Source organism: Paramisgurnus dabryanus, chromosome 17 (assembly GCF_030506205.2).
Source record: "Paramisgurnus dabryanus chromosome 17, PD_genome_1.1, whole genome shotgun sequence".
In the NCBI taxonomy this organism is placed as follows: Eukaryota; Metazoa; Chordata; class Actinopteri; order Cypriniformes; family Cobitidae; genus Paramisgurnus; species Paramisgurnus dabryanus.
The window spans coordinates 18117090-18136712 of NC_133353.1; the positions used below are offsets into that span (position 1 = coordinate 18117090).

Below are 19623 nucleotides of genomic sequence, written 5' to 3' on the forward strand. Positions count from 1 at the left end.
ACACTTGGTCAATGCATCAACAAACCCACTGTCCGCGAGGCAAACGGTAATGGTCCTCTGCAATATGTGCGCGGCACAGGGGATGTGATCAAACTGAAGTTTTCTTGCTGCTGCAAGCATATTTCGAGCGCTGTCCGTTCCGATGGTGGTCACTTTTTCTGTAATGTTCCACTTATCTGCCACTGTTAAGAACTGTTCGGCACATATGCATCAGAATAATGTTGTGTCTCTGTTTTAAGTACCGTTAGCGTGAATGACTGAAGTGTCCAGTTACGATCAAGTGCGTAGTAACACCTAAATAGTTGTGATTACTCACTGAAGTCCAGTGATCTGCGGTCAGAGACCGCGGTCAAGCCAGCCGTGGTCTGAAAAAACACGGTCAAGCCAGCAGCGATTAAGATTCTGATGCGTGCCTACTGTGTTGTTTACGGTAATTTCTACGCACGTAGCGTTTGAAGATTTGTTGTACACTGCTCCGGGCGTCTCGCTCGCTCGCTTTCTCCCTATCTCTTTCGCTCTATCACTCTTTCTCTCTCTCTCTCTGTGCGTGCGTGTGTGTGTGTGTGTCGCTCGCTCGCTGGCTCTCTCTCTCTCTCTCTCTCAATTTCAAATTAAAGAACTTTATCAGTCTCTCTCTCTCTCTCTCTGTGTGCGTGTGTGTGTGTATGTGTGTGTGTGTGTAATGCATGTATGTGTTCACTACTCACTTGGATGGGTTAAATGTCACAAAATCATGTTTCACTACTTAAATTGTTTGTTTTTTAATACTATTATTAAATAAAATATTTTTCCTGTTGATCACCTATGGTTCGTCTCCTTTATATTACCCTACATGTAAACTTAGTAAATTCAAATATATTTATTTTTTCTAATATATATAATGAAATACCAGCAAGTATTTAACATTCCTATTTCTGTGCTAAAGTGTACATGATGTACACTACAAATATAAAAGAGTGCATTTACAAAGTGTACTTAAATTAAGTGTAAATTCCCTCTGCAAAACAAACATAAGTGACATATTTAATATTAGAAAAAATAAACAGTCATATCCTGTAGGGGGCGTCTTATATACACAGTTAAAATGGACATATATTACAGCAGCATTACAGAGAAATAATATATTTTTTACTTTTAATGCCTATAGAAATTGCATTTTTTTACAAGTAGAAAAAGTGGACAGCCATATCATGTAGGGTGCGACCTATACTACATACCCAGTTCAAATGGACCAATAAAACAGCATAGGTTTAGAGAAACTGTCTATTTTCTTCTTTAAATAGCAATAGAAATGACATTTCTTACAAGTAGAAAAAACGGATGGTCATATCATGTAGGGGGCATCCTATAATACATACACAGTGAAAATTGACCTATATTACGACATAGTTTTGGAGAAACAGTTGATTTTCTTGTTTAAATGACTATAGAAATTACATTTCTTACAAGTAGAAAAAATGGACGGTCATATCATGTAGGGGGCATCCTATACTACATACACAGTTAAAATTGACATATATTACTGCATAGTTTTGGAGAAACAGTTGATTTTCTTCTTTAAATAGCTATAGAAATTACATTTTTTCAAGTAGAAAAAATGGACGGTCATGTTCTGAAGGGGGCGGCCTATACTACATACACAGTTAAAATGGACCAATATTACAGCATAGTTTTGGAGAAACAGTTGATTTTCTTCTTTAAATAGCTATAGAAATGACATTTCTTACAAGTAGAAAAAATGGACGTTCATATCCTGTAGTCCCATACTAGATACACATTTAAAATGGACCTATATTACTGCAGAATTCTGACGATTTAAGTTATTTTCTTCTTTAAATGGCTATAGAAATGGCAGTTCTTACAAGTAGAAAAAACGCCCCCTATAGTATATAATGTCAATTTTTTCTACTTGTAAGAAATGTCATTTCTATAGTCATTTAAAGAAGAAAATCAACTGTTTCTCCAAAACTATGCTGTAATATTGGTCCATTTTAACTGTCCATTTTTTTTTACTTGTAAGAAATGTCATTTCTAAAGTTATTTAAAGAAGAAAATTAACTGTTTCTCCAAAACTATGCTGTAATATAGGTCAATTTTAATTGTATGTAGTATAGGACGCCTCCTACAGGATATGACCGTCCATTTATTCTACTTGTAAGAAATATCATTTATATTGCTATTTAAAGAAGAAAATAGACAGTTTCTCTAAACCTATATTGTATTATTGGTCCATTTGAACTGGGTATGTAGTATAGGACGCACCCTACATGATATGGCCTTCCATTTTTTCTACTTGTAAAAAAATTCAATTTCTATAGGCATTAAAAGTAAAAAAAAAATATTATTTCTCTGTAATGCTGCTGTTATATATGAAGAGTTTGGTTCCAAAACGCAATAAATCCATTTTGACAAATTTTGGTAAAAACGTGTTTTCTATACCAAGAAAGTGACAAGATGAAAACCACTATTTTCTGTTACAAACTTTCACATAGCATCTTTAGGTTATAAAAACATAAAAAATTCAAATCCATAACTTGATTTTCAAAGATTTATTATAAAAACGGATTATTTTTTCCACAAAATGCAATAAATCCATGACAAGTTTTTATTCAAAATGCTATAAATCTATTGAATCAATAGCCTATTTAAATGTGCATTTATCATTGCCATGTTATATTCATTTAGTTGACTAGTTGTACACACTAATTAAAAATATAAACATTAATGTCATTCATCAAAACACTTACTTTGTCATATTAAGATGTCATTGCTGCGGTTAAACTTGACGTCGTCGCTTAACGTTTTTCACAGCGATCAGCTGTAAAATGTTTTGGTCCTGCTCGATTTTCGTTGACTTTGAGTAAAATTATGGAAAGTTTTTCATAAGATCCCCTGGGGTCAATCAATGTGTTATCATGACAGAAACTTGAAGCTGTCGGCCCGGGCAAACAAGCACCTGTCTCCCGAGTGCCTCTTGCGTAAATTATTTCCCGTCACAGAAAACCATCACAGGTTTATCAATGTTATTAAAGTAATATTTTGTTTTTGTTTGTTTGTTGATCACGAAGTACAAAGTAGATGACGAAAACTAGGTTTCCGTTTACTCAGCGCGCCGCCATTGTTTGTTTACATTGCGTGAATGGTGCGCTGTAATCTGTGGAGTGGATTTATGGCATTCTGTAAAAAAGGAGGAGTGGCGTTTATTGCACTTTGGGAAAAAAGGGAGAAAAGATGACAGAATAACACGGCGTATATTGGATTTTGCGTAAAATTAAGAATTTACTTTTTAATACTGACCTGATATAATACTGATTCTGGCAGTAACTCATTTTTTTCAAAAATGGTGTTTATTGCGTTTTGGAACCAAACTCTTCATATGTTCATTTTAACTGTGTATATAAGGATATGTATATATACAGGATATGACCGTTCATTTTTTCTAATAATAAATATGCCACTTATGTTTGTTTTGCAGAGGGAATTTACACTTAATTTAAGTACACTTGGTAAATGTACTCTTTTATATTTGTAGTGTACAACATGTACACTTTAGCACAGTAGGAATGTTAAATACTTGCTGGTTTTTCATTATATATATTAGTAAAAATAATTATATTTGAATTTACTAAGTTTACATGTAGAGTAATAATAAAGGAGACGAACCATAGGTGATCTACAGGAAAAAATATTTTATATAGGCTAATAATAGTGTTAAATAAATAATAGTGTTAAATAAATAAAAAACAGACAACAAGCGAGCGAGAGAGCCAGAGCAGTTGGCAGAAAGTACACAGCAACACTCATCATTAATTCACAAAGACGGACACATTATTGGATATTACAGGCGCAAGATATAATAAACAACATAAATGACAATGCTTATAGGTGAAGTAGGTACAACAAATCTTCAAACGCTACGTGTGTAGAATAAGGTGACCAGATTTTTAAAATGAAAACCAGGGACATTTTATACTTAAATGGTCAAAATATCATTAAAATCTCATTTGTTGTTATCTATGAATTAAAAATGGGGACAAAAGTTTTTTTGAAAGTTTTCTTCTTTTTATTGTTGTGGGTTCACTGCAAAAAAAATGACTTACTTCTTAATAGTATTTTTTGTCTTGTTTTCAGTACAAATCTAAACATTCTTAAATCGAGATGCATTTTTTTCTTTTTTGCTTGTTTTAAGCACAAATTAGATTTTTTTGGTCAAGAAAATACAGCTTGATTTAAGATTTTTTTATATTTGTACTTAAAACAAGAGAAAAATACTAATACAAAAGTCATTTTTGCAGTGTTTCTAATTAAATTAATTGAACAATTTCTGTAGCCTTAATCTGATTTTTTCTCCTTTTTTTATAAAATGCACAGAGACATCATCAAAAATGACTTCTAAGGTAGGCACTACTTCAGCTGATTTCATAGCATTGTAAACATGAAGAACAGAAGGAATAATGCAAAAGTAAACATATTTAGGATACACAAAACAAATGCTCATTTACATACTGTGATCACTTCACTTGATTTGTTTATTACTTTAATTTAACATGAGTAGTTAGTACTTTAACCTCCGATAACTTTAACTGTTTTCATATCTTATGGTAACTTGATGATGCTTTCTCGTGTCTTGTAGTAAATTCTTCATCGCTAAATCAGTGATGTGCGCAAGTAATCAGTATCTCGCGGCCCCCTCTGCTGGTGAAAATAATCATTACATGATTGCTCCGGTCTGGTACAAACGCTATGCTGATCGGGTTTTTCAGTGTATTTGCTGGTTGTTTTGGACGTGCTGTAAAACGGGGACATTTCCGGGGACAGCTCCAGTCGGGGACAGAACACCAAAAAAGGGACTGTCCCCGGAAAACGGGGACGTCTGGTCACCTTAGTGTAGAATTACCGTAAACAACACAGTAGGCGCGCATCACCCTGCTGAAAAAAACTGCATACCAGCAAGACCAGCATATGTTGTGTTTTGGTGCTGGTTTGCTAGTGAACACCAGCTAAACCAGCATCAAACCAGCATCAGCACCAGCCTTAGCACCAGCTAAACCAGCACCAAGCCAGCATTAGCACCAGCATCCCATGCTGGTCATACCAGCAAGACACAGCATGTGTTGTGTTTTGGTGCTGGTATGCTGGTGACCACCAGCTAAACCAGCATAGACCAGCATAATTTCCATGCTGGTCCATGCTGGTTTGATGCTGTATTTTTCAGCAGGGCAGAATCTGAATCGCGGCTGGCTTGACCGTGTTTTTTCAAACCACGGCTGGCTTGACCGCGGTCATTTAGATATTGCCTTTGTAAGTGTTTCTGAGGACGACTTACTTAATTTGCGGCAATTCTCGGTCAGATGGTTTGGCAAAACTTCCCTGGAGCATCTGGGGTTGCGCTAGCTGCAGAACTCGCAATATGTTTTGAGTTCAGGTGGTATTTCATGCTAGAACTGCTTCGATGGTATGCAAATTCCTTATTGCAGAGAACGCAAAGGACTTTGGTTTTATCAATGGCTCCATTGGAAAGAGTTTTGAATTTAAATTTTCCATTCAGAAAGCCAGGCAGATTTGTGTCATCGTCGTTGGCCATCATGCTTGATTGACTCACCACTACAGTTTAATGCACGTTGTACGTATAGGTCTGGGGAGGGGCGCTGTGCGTTAAATGCGTTAAAAATATTAACGTGTTTTTTCTCATAATTAATTAATTATTATAATTAATTAACTTATTCCATTAACACAGTAAAACACATTAATGAAGTTAAAAACGTCCACAGCAGTGTATTTTTCATTTTATTTAATTTTAACTGTAAAAAAAGGATAGGCAACATTATACCAGGATGACAAGTGGGAAAAAGTATTTTGACAATTACCATAAGCCTATGCATAATGAAAGCGATGTGGTGCGACACGCTCGCGTCCGCGAAATGTGAACTGCCCCTAAGGCTCACCGAAAGAAAAAGCTTATCTCCACGTCAGCACCCGATGTGTGTAATCAACGGCCGCGTGACACCGATCGACCAGCGTAATGCAAGCCTAGGGTTCGGTTCGGTGGGAAAAAATTTTCGGCCGAACCCGAACCACATCAAAAAGCCCAGTATTCGGCCGAATCCGAATCCTGGATTCGATGCATCCCTAGTTTTTTTTTTTGATTGAATGTCTCACTTCACCTTCTTTGACTTTGTTTCAAATGCCTTTCTTCCAAAACAAAACATTTCAATGAGCTTTACCATTCAAAATCATTCCTAAAACCTATTTTTCATATCTATAACACGATGCAGGTGCTTATCTTAGCACACCATCACAACACAACAAATTTTGGGATAAAAAGCATGTTTTTGCTACAAACTCACTTTATAACAGAAGTCGAGTGTTTAAATAACCATATGTTGGCTGATGTAGCTTTGGGTCGTAAAATGAAACTTTAATATAAAGTTTTATAGTATTCAACGGTTCTAAGGCTGTTTATAAGCGTTGCATTATAATAAATATTCTGTATTGGTAATTAAAATACCCAACATGACTGGAAGAACACAGATACACCATATATAATCCCAACTGAGTTTAATGTCTTCTTTTTTTATCGGTAAAAACTTCTTTATGTGCATGTTTTAGCAGCAGGGGGGTGTGGCGTGTTTACCATTTTGGGGGCCCTTAGCAAAGTCCAAGAACCAGGCCCCCCATGCCCCAGCATTGCCCAAGGTTTTTCATTTGAATTGCACAACAATAACATTCAGTATATAGAATTAAGTGAGATATATATAAACCGGGTTTATTTTGTTTTACATTGCTTAAAATAACACTTAATTGTTACAGTTTGGTATGACAAAAATTCTTGGCTTAAAAAAAAATTTCACGCCCCTCTCAGATATATCTTTTGCTTGCCAATGTTTTATAGGATATATTTAAAACAATGTAATTAATACTGCAACTTCAGTGTCTGACATCTTACTAAAAAAACTAAATGAGGAAAAAGAGGAAGCATTAGATTATGATTCAGACTGATCTAACAAACTGAACTAACAAACACCAGCAATATTGTAAGTTGGTTATTGCTTGAATTTATGGATGGGAATCACATAACTCTCATGTTCATATTGCAAAAACAAACTTACTGTGAGATACAACAAGCATATAGACTAGAAATACACTAAAGATGAGATTTTAATGACAATGATGAGATACAGAATATGATTTATGTATTTTCGACATGATTTAAACACCTGCGTGGTATCTTTATCATGTTTATACCTGTGGGAGTATGGAACAAAAGATGCGTGTCACTGATCAAACCAAACAACCAATCACATGTGTTAAGCCAGACGTCTTTAAAGTAAACTTGACCATTGAGTGAATGTTGTGCAGTTACGAGAGCACAGAGAGAGTAGAGCGAGCGCTCATTCCAGCACTTGTGTGGCTGCATTTGTGCGCGCTGAGCAGAGGTGCGCTTTCACGAAGATTTTCACTCGAACTTATATGTGGCCTCACGAGGATGTGCGCAAATCGAGGGGCAACCTTCCGATCGCTCTAATGAAGCCAATAAGGAAGTGACTTAAACTGCAATTCATTGACTGGCCGCTTGAGGCTGGCTCCAAAAGGGAGTCAATTCCCATAGACTCGTGGTTTCACCTCAGCTTCACCCGTGTCCCGCCTCTTTATCCATTTTCGGTTTTCCGCGAGTGATTCGCGGTGACGCGCGGCCCAGATGGCGACGGCAGGCAACGCCTACTTTAAGCTTCAAAAACGATCTTCAAAAGCCAATGGGTGACGTCACGGACACTACGTCCATATTTTTTTACGGTCTATGGCGCAAATATTAGTCTGCGTGCATACTTGCACATCTCTCGCTCGCGCGTGCTTTATCCGTACCTTATATTTGCGTCTGAATAAACGTAACATACTTTCCCACACCTTGTGGCCAGTAGGGGGCCCCCAAGCCCGCGAGGCCCCACGCAATTGCGTGGTTTGCGTGGTGGGTAAACACGCCACTGCAGGGGGGCTATGCCCATACAAGGCTGTATGATGACACTGACCTAACCCTCTCGTTTATGTGTTAAATCTTGACTGTCTCTGCACAAGGGTGCCCTCAGGCTATACGTATGAATGAAAATGTCAGTAAACAACACCAGTGGCTAATATCGCCGTGTTTGGACTAAAAATTGAATAAATATTACTCCTCTCTTTAGAAATTTGAGGTAAACATATAAAATCAATAAATATTTCTCCAAACATGCACGCCTTTGAACCAAAAGCCTCGAGGTATATTGTTTTGTGAAGTGCTTTCATGACGACCAGGCATTAGATTTTTCTAACACATTTTATTTACAGGTATGAAAAATTCAACTTGTGACACAAATCAAAGCATTACTGTCACTAAATAAAATAAATGTCAAATACAAATGCTGGACCCTAAGACCTTTCTAATGATGTATTTTTTGTTGTGTTAAAGGCGGAGTGCACAATGTTTGAAAGCCATTATTGATATTTAAAATCACCTTAACAATCAACAAACACCTCCCAACCCCAATAGAATCTGGACCTTCTTTTGATAGACCCGCCCCACACATACGCAACCCAGGCAAAGATGTCGGTTAGAAGACACGCCCCTTACTGCTGATTGGCTACAAATGTGTTTTGGTAGTCGGCCCGACTCCCTATTCCAAAGTGTTTTTCAGAAATTGTGCACTCCGCCTTTAAATCTTTTACATTAAATAAGTAAACAATAACAATCAGCTACATTCGCTGGGATCGCCGACGATCTTTGTCCTCTAAAGGGTTTTAATCTTAATAATTAATAATTTTATTGACACAAATTTTGTGCTAAAATACCTGAACTTTAGCCTAGAAATCTAGACGCACCCGAGCGGCCGCAAAATATATTTGCTGCCAGGGTTTAGTCTAGGCACTCACAGTACACTTAACCGCTCCAAAAACCAAAATTTGGTCAGGCCAATCACATCGTGTGTAGCGTCTGTGGGGCGGGCTTAACATGATGACGACAGAGCTGCAACGGTTCCTACTTGAAAACAGAGAATGGCTGCTGCGGCTGGCGAACAGCTATCTTTTGAAGCGGCTTTGGCCGCGACTCTGGAGGACTTAGACTTATGTTTTTCTTTGAGAAAAGAGCAAATAAACCCTACTGAAGTCCTTTTTAAGCAAGAAAGATGTGTTTGGAGTTTTGCCGACTGGTTACGGTAACTACGTCACCTTCTTCGTTGCTCTGATCCGTCATAGCGCTATCCTATTGCGTGCAGAGGCATTTTGAGGGACAACCTTATATCCCGCCCCTTGCATTGAGCCGTTTGTGTGAAGAGTTGCCAGACCTTACATCTTGATGTAGGTCTGGCTAACCAGGCTACCTAAACTTGGCATGCTAAAAAAAATTTTTTATCATCTGTGCATTCATTTTAGACAAAGAAACACCTGGAATCTCATTTATAAAAAAAATATTAAGACTAATAAAACAAAGCAATGTTCCCTTTACAGATGTGGCATTTAAAATGCGCGTCTCAGAGAGCAGAATGCAATGAGCACTTCCAGAATTCTGCGAGATCCCGCAGAAGGGGGGTTCGGTGGGGGACCCAGGAAATACAAAAACCTGTAGAGGACAGTCGTGTTTCATGTAGGCCATACTGACGACAATTTTTGTGCTCGACTTCATGCTGAGCATATACTGTATGATATTGAAGTAACATGACACGGATTATCTGTGTTTAGCCGATAGACTTTGATGTCATACAAATGCACGCTTTTTGGCAAACATTTCGTTGGTGAAGTTTTCTTTAGCCAGTCTTATAACAAAATAATTCGCGAAGACCTTTGAAGAGACCGAGAGCATTTACGCAATTTCATTAACTAGTTTATCTAATTTTAAATTTAGTTCATTTTTGCATCTGAACGTTTTAATAGCTTTAACATGGTTGTGTTGCGCTTTTCTGCATTACTGTACAGTAGGCTACTTTTTATATTATCATATTTCCCTTTACATGGTATGAAACACGATAAAAAGTATGCAATGGTGTTAAATAAATTTCACTGAGAATTTGTATAATATGTTATACTTTTGTAGAAAGGAAATAAAATCATATTGTGAGCGTAAATATTCATAAATTCGAGGAGTTTCTGAGGTGTTTGTCATAGGCAAAAGGCGCAGTTTCTTTGTTGCTAATTAAAAACCGTTGGCTATGGGATTTTTTTTAATTAACATTTGTTCTACTTATTATTATTTTTTTTTGTCTACATTTACTCAAATAATATCAATGTAAAAATATAAGTAAATACTAATTCAAGTTAGGATTAAAACTTAAATAGAACTGTTAAATAGAAATAATATTAATTTGAAATATGCAATTACTAGTTTAAAAAACTTATATATACACTTCTGACCTTATAAATATATTGATTAAAATAATCAGTAAATTAAATACTTATATTATTAAGGCGTATACATAAAATAAAATATGTACATTTTACAAAAAATATCTGTTCTATTTTTAGTAATTTATTTTGGTTTGTCCAACAAAAAAAACAAACAAAAAAAATCACATAACTGACATTAAGAGATTTTATTAAGTTACTTTAATCATTTATTTTAGAGATATTTACAAAGCCACTGAATCATTTTTCACAGTGTGTACATTATGATCTTACGGTGGCCTATTATTAAATGCATATAAATAAAAATATGTAAAACTAAATAAAGAAGATATCATACATGGACTATAAGCAGACGTTTTCTTGTTAGGTCCACGTGGGTTTAAATGCCGTTTTTCTAAAGAAGAATTTTAAAACTTTATTGGTGGTAGTTGAAAAGAATTCCTCTTTCCATATCTAAATCATTTTGAGAAATATACATGTATAATATTGTTATTCTTATTATATAAGAATACATATTTTTTATATGTTAACATTTTTAACATATAGAAAATATAAATTAAGCGTGTTGTGTGTATTTCCTAATTATAAGCTTTTGGTGAAATTGCACCAAAACGTCTCGGTTACATATGTAACCCTCGTTCCCTGAAGGAAGGGAACGGAGACGTCACGTCGTGACCGACGAATTGGGAACCGCTTCGCGGGTGACCTATCTGCTTCGAGAAACCTTTAAAACGCCAATGAACTTGGCATGCAGATAATTGCATCTGCCGGCGCCGCCCCGCCGCACAGGTATTTAATGAGCGGCAGGTGCAGTTATCAAATCAGCTATTTTTTTGCTGAGAAAGCTGGACAGAAAGAAAGGGTCTGGCCAATATCAGCAGTGGAACAGCAAACTGTGGCGACGGGATGTGACGTCTCCGTTCCCTTCCATAAGCCTATTATGGAAGGGAATTGGGAATCCCTACCAAAGCGCCTCTAAAGCTGACCCTTCCAGTGCCTGCGTAAACCCTCCGACTCTCCTCTTTCAGGGAACGGAAATGGGGTCGAAGCAGAGGCCGGTCACTATTTGTTTCTTAACCCACGACAGTGACTAGGCGAACTGGGAAGCGAACTCGTCAGGCGGGACTAAGATCGCTGCGGAAAGAAAAAACCCTCTAGAGGTCTACCACTAAGGTGATGGATGAAAAGACTTGAGGTCTAAAAAATACACTCTCTTAGCAACACTAGAGAGGCGCGGAATGAACTCCGCTAAGGGAAACGTGGTAAATCAGAAACTTTCCAGGGAAATACTCACAAAGAAACCACTAGGGGGCACAATGTGGGCGCTAGCCTCACCCAGGTTCTCAAGGATACATCTAGTGAGAGGCTGGCAGCCGATGCTCCGCAACATCGGCCACCCAGCAGTGGAGGAGACAAAAAACAGTTTTTTGCCTTAACGGCCTTCCATAATGGTGCGGTTGTGCAGCACCCAAAAGAAAGGCTCCAAGCCGACACGGTAGCCGTTCCTCGATGTTCTCACTGATCTGACGAGAGAACTCGAGAGGATACCGGCTCAACACGAACACTGTAGAATCTAGTGAACGTATTAGGTGTTGCCCAGCCAGCAGCTCTACAAATATCTGAAAGTGAGGAGCCACGAGCCAAAGCCCAAGATGAAGCCACGATTCTTGTTGAATGGGCTCTCAAACCAAAAGGGCAAGGAATGCCCTGTTACTCATACGCCAGGGCGATTGTGTCTACAATCCAATGAGACATCCTCTGTTTAGTGACAGCTTTCCCCTTCTGCTGACCACCATAACAGACAAAGAGCTGTTCTGAGGTTCGAAAGCTTTGAGTGCGATCCACATACATACGTAGTGCACGTACAGGACATAACAAAGCCATGGCTGGGTCTGCCTCCTCCGAAGGCAGCGCTTGTAAGTTCACCACCTGATCTCTAAAAGGAGTGGTGGGAACTTAAGGCATGTAGCCCGGCCGGGGTCTCAGTGTAACGCTGGATTCAGCCGGCCCGAACTGAAGGCACAAATCGTTGACCGAAAATTCATGAAGATCCCCTTAATAGAAGCCAATGCGAGGAGCGTCAAAGTTTTCATAGTGAGAAACTTGATGCTCACCGTCCGCAGAGGCTCGAAAGGGGCGTCCTGAAGGGCTTTCAGCACCATGGACAAGTCCCAAGGAGGAATAGCCTCCGTGCACCTCTTAGAAACCTAATGACCAGATCGTGCTGACCCACAGATCTACCGTCTATGGGTGCGTGATGCGCGGATATTGCCGCGATATCTACTTTAATAGTAGATGGTGACAGCCTCTTCTCCAAGCGGTGCTGGAGATATGAAAGCACAATACTGATCGAGCATTCCCAGGGGTCCTCTCGTTGAGAGGTACACCAAACAACAAACAGGTTCCATTTCAGCGTATACGCCTTACTCGTAGACGGCGCTCACGCTGCAGCGATGGTGTTAGATAGCGTCTGGGGTAAATCACCTAAAACCTCCGCGCCCCGTCCAGAGACCACACATGGAGGTTCCACAGATCGGGGCGGGGGTGCCATAATGTACCCCCTTCTTGAGACAGAAGGTCCCTCCTCAGGGGAATCCTCCAGGGAGGGGCTGTCGCGAGGAGAGTGAGCTCTGGAAACCAACTCCTGGTGGCCCAATATGGAGCAACTAAAATAATTTTCTCCTCGTCCTCCCTGACTTTGCACAATGTCTGTGCAATGAGGCTCACTGGGGGAAATGCGTATTTGCGAAGACCTCTCGGCCAGCTGTGTGCCAATGCATCCACACCGAGTGTTCCCTCGTTCAGTGAATAAAATAGGCAACAGTGGGTTGTTTCTGGAGATGCAAACAGATCTATCTGCGCTCTGCCAAAACGTTTCCAAATCAGCTGGACCGACTGAGGGTGGAGTCGCCATTCGCCGGGGCATGCTGCTCGGGAAAGCGCGTCTGCCGCTATGTTGAGCGACCCCGGGATGTCAATGGCACGAAGAGACCTCAGATTCTTCTGACTCCAAAAGAGGAGATGGCGGGCGAGATGCGACATGTGACGAGAGCGCACTCCGCCTTGGCGATTGATTTACGCAACAGTCGCAATATTGTCTGTGCGAACTAATACATCTTTGCCTCTCAACTCGCTGCTGAAGTGGACGAGCGCAAGATATACAGCCCACAGTTCACGGGAATTTATGTGCCAATGCAGCTGAGGTGATGTCCACACCCCTGAAGCTGCAAGCTCGCCGTACGTGGCTCCCCACCCTGTGTTGGAGGCATCTGTGCATACTAACGCATGTCTGGAGACCTGTCTCAGTGGCACCCCCGCCGTGAGAAACGCTGGGTCTGACCACAGGGTGAAAGTGAGACGGCATTTCGGTGTGATCGCAACATGGTGAAAGCCGGTGAGCCACGCTCTCCTCGGGACTCGGTCGTGAAGCCAATGCTGAAGCGGTCTCATATGCTGCAAACCGAGCGGTGTCACAGCCGCGGCTGCTGCCATATGCCGCAGGAGTTTCTGAAATTGTTTCAGAGGGACTGCAGTCTTGCCCGAAAACGTATTCAAGCAAGCCAGAATCGACTGAACGAGCACCCGATCTAGGTGAGTGCAAAACATTTGACGCGACTGTGCTATAATGAGCCAATCGTCGAGATATGCCAAGATGCGAACACCGCTCTCTCTGAGGGGCTTTAAAGCCCCCTCTGCGACTTTCGTGAAGACGCGGGGAGGGAGAGAGAGCCCGAACGGTAAGACTTTGTACTGATATGCACGTCCCTCGAACGCAAAGCAGAGAATTGGCCTGTGTCGGGGAAGTATCGAGACATGAAAGTATTTTGAATGGCATCTTGTGAAGTGCTCGATTCAGAATGCGCAGATCCAGGATCGGTCGCAACCTGCGGCTTTTCTTGGGTACGATAAAGTAAGGGCTGTAAAACCCTGACCTCATCTCGGCTGGAGGAACCGGCTCGATCGCGTCCTTCGCCAATAGGACAGAAATCTCCGCACGTAGTACGTGCGCATCGGCGGGTTTCACTATAGTGAAACGAATGCTCGTAAATTTGGGAGGACGCCGGGGGAATTGTATCGCATAGCCGAGACGGATCGTGCGTAAAAGCCAGCGCGACGGACTGGGAAGTTGCTGCCAAGCTTCCAGATACCGGGTGAGGGGAATTAACGGCACAATAGTAGTACCCACGCGCTCTCTTGGGCTGCGTTGACATGTGTATTGTGTGAATGAGCACTCACCTGACTCCGCTGATGGATGGCTGCGCGGGGAAGACTCTGATGAAGATGTCTCGGTGCGCTTGACACATCCGTTGGCGAGAGAGGAGAGGGAGGACGTAGGGTTATGAGCCCATCCGTCACACTCGACTGCCTCTGAAGACCTGGAGGAGGAAGAGGAATTCGCTCTTTTTGTGGTTTTGTGGGTGTCGGCTGAAAAGCCGGCGGAACGTAAATTAACGAAAACCGAGGATTCCCCACCCGGTCCTCCTCTGGGGGGGGAGTGGTGCGTTCACCATCTCCCGAAGAGCGATCCCCTCCACCTCCAGGTCGCCCGTCTCAGGGCCGCTTAGATTTATGCTTTCCACCAGGCTTAGTGGGCTGAGTGGGCGGGGCGGGCTGCTGACGGCGCTGCAGGACACCCTCGGCGAGGGGCAGACTTAGGTGCCGGCGTCGAAGGGGCAGGTGTTGGTCTCTTCCGACGCGGCATGATGTTAGCAAGAGCCTTAGTCTGCTTCTGGGTGGCAGAGACCTGTTGGGCAAAGTCCTCCACCGCCTCGCCGAACAGGCCGGTCTGGGACACCGGGGCATTTAAAAGCCGGGTTTTATCGGCATCCGCATGTCCGCAAGGCACAGCCAGAGGTGGCGCTCCTGAACCACATAGCACGACCGACGTGCGGTGGTCTTGGTCGCACGTAGCGCCAGATCTGTAGCCGCACGCAGGTCTTTAAAGACCGCCCAATTGTGACCTCCCTCGTGCAGGTCCTTCAGAGCCTTAGCCTGATGAACCTGCAACAAAGCCATGGCATGTAAGGCTGAGGCCGCCTCCCCGCAAGCCCGGTACGCAGACTCCGTCAGGGCTGACGAATGTCTGCAGGCTTGCGAGGGAAGGGTAGGACGGTCCTTCCAGTAGGAGACGCCGGCAGGACACAACTGAATCGCTACCGAAAGCTCCACTGTTGGGATACCGGCATACCCTTTAGCGGCCCGCCATCGAGGGAGGTGAGGGGTGATGGCTGATGCGGACGGTTCCGGGAGGAAAACGGGGTTTTCCACGTCCAAGTCAGCTCATCATGCAAGGTGCTATTGCTGAAAATTGCCCATCTCTAAAGGAGAATATTCATCTTTAAAGTTGAAGAAACAAAAAAGTAATGTGCTGATAAGCATGTCAAAAAAAGTACAGTTACATATTCTGCAAGCACTCATTTCTCCATAATGATGCAATCTATTTTTCAATAACATATTGTAGATGTCGGGCAAAGATAACCTCTTATAAGATAACCTCTTATCTTGTTGTTTTTATTTAATTTCAGAAGTCAACTGTTAATAACCCTTCATGTGAATTTTGTGAACATTTAACAAATTGTCAAACTGTTGGCAAGACTTCTAGCCCCCTGGGATATTCGAGGACTAACGTGAAAAAATTTTTTATGCTTAATCCATCAAGACAGTTCAATTAAAATATACAATTATTAGTAAATCATGTAAGGGCAAACAGGTGCGCCAAAAATATAAACGCAACACGTTTAATCTATAGATTAAATTACACATTTTAATCGGGCAAGCGCATTAAACGCATCTGAAACAAAACCTGTGTTTACAGCAAGTGAGACTGCGGTAGCCAGTCTTTAGGTGGTCCAAAAGAGGTGCCGGTACTCTATTAATTTTTTTATTTTTGCTGACTCGCCTCCTCCTATATTAAAGGGGTTTTATATACAGCAGTCAACAGACGAAATAATAAATCCTTTTATAAGTTTGTGGATTTGCTTGAGCTACAAATAGCTACTGAAGATAAATAAAATGTGCAAAAGGTATAAGTAAAATTTTCAACATGGTTAAATGCTAAAACTAGTTGTTAAGATAGAAAGAGCTTGGAACAAAAACTTTAAAATGACATCAAGACCATGTTTATGGGTTCAAAAATATCAAAATACTGGCCATTTGAAACTCGAAAGTCATCACTTTATTTTGTCCCATTGTTTTCCATTTGCGGGTGGTAAAACTCCTGTGCGCGTCGTTCAAATTCATTGAAATTTCGTTCACTTGTAGTTTAGCAATTAAACTAAATGTATATTGCAATTTCAATAATGTTTTTACTCTGCACATCGTCTGAGGAAATCCGAAATTGCGTCGAGGGGAACCAAACTGACAGCCGCGACAGCGGAGATTATCACGTACCTACCCAGCAAACACAGAACGTTCCCCTAACGTTAATAAAGTAACGTTCCCATAACGTTGCAGGGTGGTTATTTTTAAATAACCTAAAAATAACTTATATAGAACGTTATTTTTTGGTTATTTTTTGGGGTTTTTTGTAACCATAAAATAACGTTCCCATAACGTTGCAGGGTGGTTATTTTTAAAATAACCTAAAAATAACTTATACCTAACGTTCTCTAATGGTTATTTTTTGGTTATGTTTTTTTTTAGGAAATTAAGTGAAAGCATAATTAAACCCATTATTCCTTAAGTGTGCACGTCTGTTATGCGTGTGCTCCTCTGCACGTGCTTACCTCACGCTCTTCAGGAGTACCCGCTTTCTCTTGTGCTCAGCAAAAAACGCGAATTCGATAATTTAAAAAATTAACGGTCGTTAACGGTTTTCTTTCCTCAGATACATTTATATTAGCGTTTCTTTTTCTCTTTCTTGATTAAGTAGCTTAAATATGTGAGAAAAAAATCTATATATTAGTGATTTCCGATCGATTTGAGGAGAATATGATGTTAGAAACTTTATAAGGTCGAATAAACGAATAGCCGCCTAACTGTGGTAAGATCTTTTTACCTAAAGTGAATGAAATGTTTATTTATTTGTCATTTCTTTTTTACTTCAGAGTTTAACATTATTTTAGCGATTATTTTCTTTCTTCATTAGTAACTTATGTGAAAACGAAAATATATTTTAATGATTTCCATTAAGGAGAATGTGATGTTTGAAGCTTTTGATTGTTGTAAAAACTGAGAGATATTCGGCAAACGTTACACTGATCTGTTAACCTGAAGTGAATGAAATTTTTATGTATTTGTCAATAGGTTTTACCTCAGTCTAACATTTATGCTAGCGGTTTCTATTTTCTTTCTTCATTTAACTTATATGTGAGAACTAATATATATTTTAGTGATTCCTGTCTATATGAAGAGAGGATGTTTTTGATTATTGTAATAATGGAGAGGCGGCTAACTGTGGTAAGATTATTTAATCCAAATTAAATATTTATTCATTTTCAATAAATATCTGTTATAAGTCTTCTTTACTGTGTTGGAGTCACTAGTTATTTAAATATTTGATAAAATACAATGCTATCTAAATACAATGTGTGATGTGTTGAGGTATTTTTATTTAAAATAACCTGTGTTATAATACATTCATATAATGTTTCAATAGACATTTTTTCAGTAATAAAATAATTTAATTGTTATAAATGTTATTATTAATATATTGGTTTACTCCTTTTTATATGGAAATGTGTTTTACTTATTTTGGATAGATTTGATAGAGAAAAACACAGCATGGAATGTACCAATAGACGTGCCATACTTCACTGCAGCTGGAGTCTTGAGCTCTGCGCGCTCTTTCAGTGCGTGCACGGAGCCGCGGCAACGCGCACTGTCCTGTAGATCATTAAACTGTTTTTGTTCCATGTCAACTGTGCATACTCCCAGCAAAAATGTTTGGTTCCCAAAACGTTCCTCTAACGTTAAAATAATAAGGTTCCCATAACGTTAGTTTTTGGTTCCCATAACGTTATTTTTTTAAGGTTTGTTTTTGGTTAGCCAGGAAAGTTTTCTTTACGGAAATAGAACGTTATTTTTAGGTTAGTTTAACGTTCCCCTAACGTTATGTAATAACGTTATGTAATAACTTTGAAGAACGTTAGTTTTAGGTTAGTTTAACGTTTTTCTAACTTTTTCCTAATGTTATTCTAACCTAAAACTAACGTTCTCCTAACATTATTATAATGTTAGAATAACGTTAAACTAACCTAAACATAACATTCTATTTCTGTAAAGAAAACTTTCCTGGCTAACCAAAAACAAACCTAAAAAAATAACGTTATGGAACCAAAAACTAACGTTAGGGGAATGTTTTAAGAACCAAAAACTAACGTTAGGAAAACGTTTTGGGAACCAAAAATTGTTAGCTGGATACAAAAGGGTATTGGAAAAAATGTTCTGATCTACAGCGATATCATTCTGGCTTGGTGGGATGTCAGCCAGAGAGTCCTCTGAATCTGACCTTGTTCTTTTAATACTCATAGTCTTAAACCAGGAGGGCATATTTAAGTGTTCATTGTATTTTCATTTTAACCGAGCAGCTATGGTTGCGCGTTTCACACACCTCTCCAGACCACGTTGTTAACACTAGGCTTGTTCGTTAAAAAAAGCTAGGAAACAATTTTCACTCAAAAAATTCTAGTAAATGTAAACAAAATTATCAGCAGCTATAACTTTATTTTTTATTTTAATTTACTCTTTGTTTTAGCGATGTTTATAAATATACTATATTTTTGAATTTTGAATTCCAAAATGTAACTAGAAAAGCAATTCCCAAGGAATTACCAGTGCATGAAAATGCAAAAAGTTGATTGACAGAAATGTAAAAGAAATTTAGTCTAGTAGTTTACCTGGCTGTTGACATGTTTTAGTGTGAAGCTAGCATGATTTAAAAAAGTTATCATGATGAAATATGATGCTAGCATGATTAGCATGATTCAGCATGACGTTAGCATGATTAGCATAAAGCTAGCATGAAGCTAGCATGACTAGCATGAAGCTAGCATGATGCTAGCATGATTAGCATGAAGCTAGCATGATGCTAGCATGATTAGCATGAAGCTAGCATGAAGCTAGCATGATAAGCATTAAGCTAGCATGATGCTAGCATGATTAGCATGAAGCTAGCATGATGCTAGCATGATTAGCATGAAGCTAACATGATGCTAGCATGATTAGCATGAAGCTAGCATGATGTTAGCATGATTAGCATGAAGCTTGCATGATGCTAACATGATTAACATGATGCTAGCATGATAAGCATGA

At 39.7% G+C, this 19623-nt stretch overlaps 1 protein-coding gene and 1 pseudogene across 1 annotated transcript in view; both read right to left on the reverse strand.

Moving 5' to 3' along the window:
* Positions 1-18225, reverse strand: part of LOC141280964 (uncharacterized) — a 21760-nt pseudogene extending 3535 nt beyond the window's left edge.
* Positions 1-19623, reverse strand: part of kif6 (kinesin family member 6) — a 677660-nt gene that overhangs the window by 284166 nt on the left and 373871 nt on the right. The gene's annotated exons all lie outside the window — the stretch shown is intronic.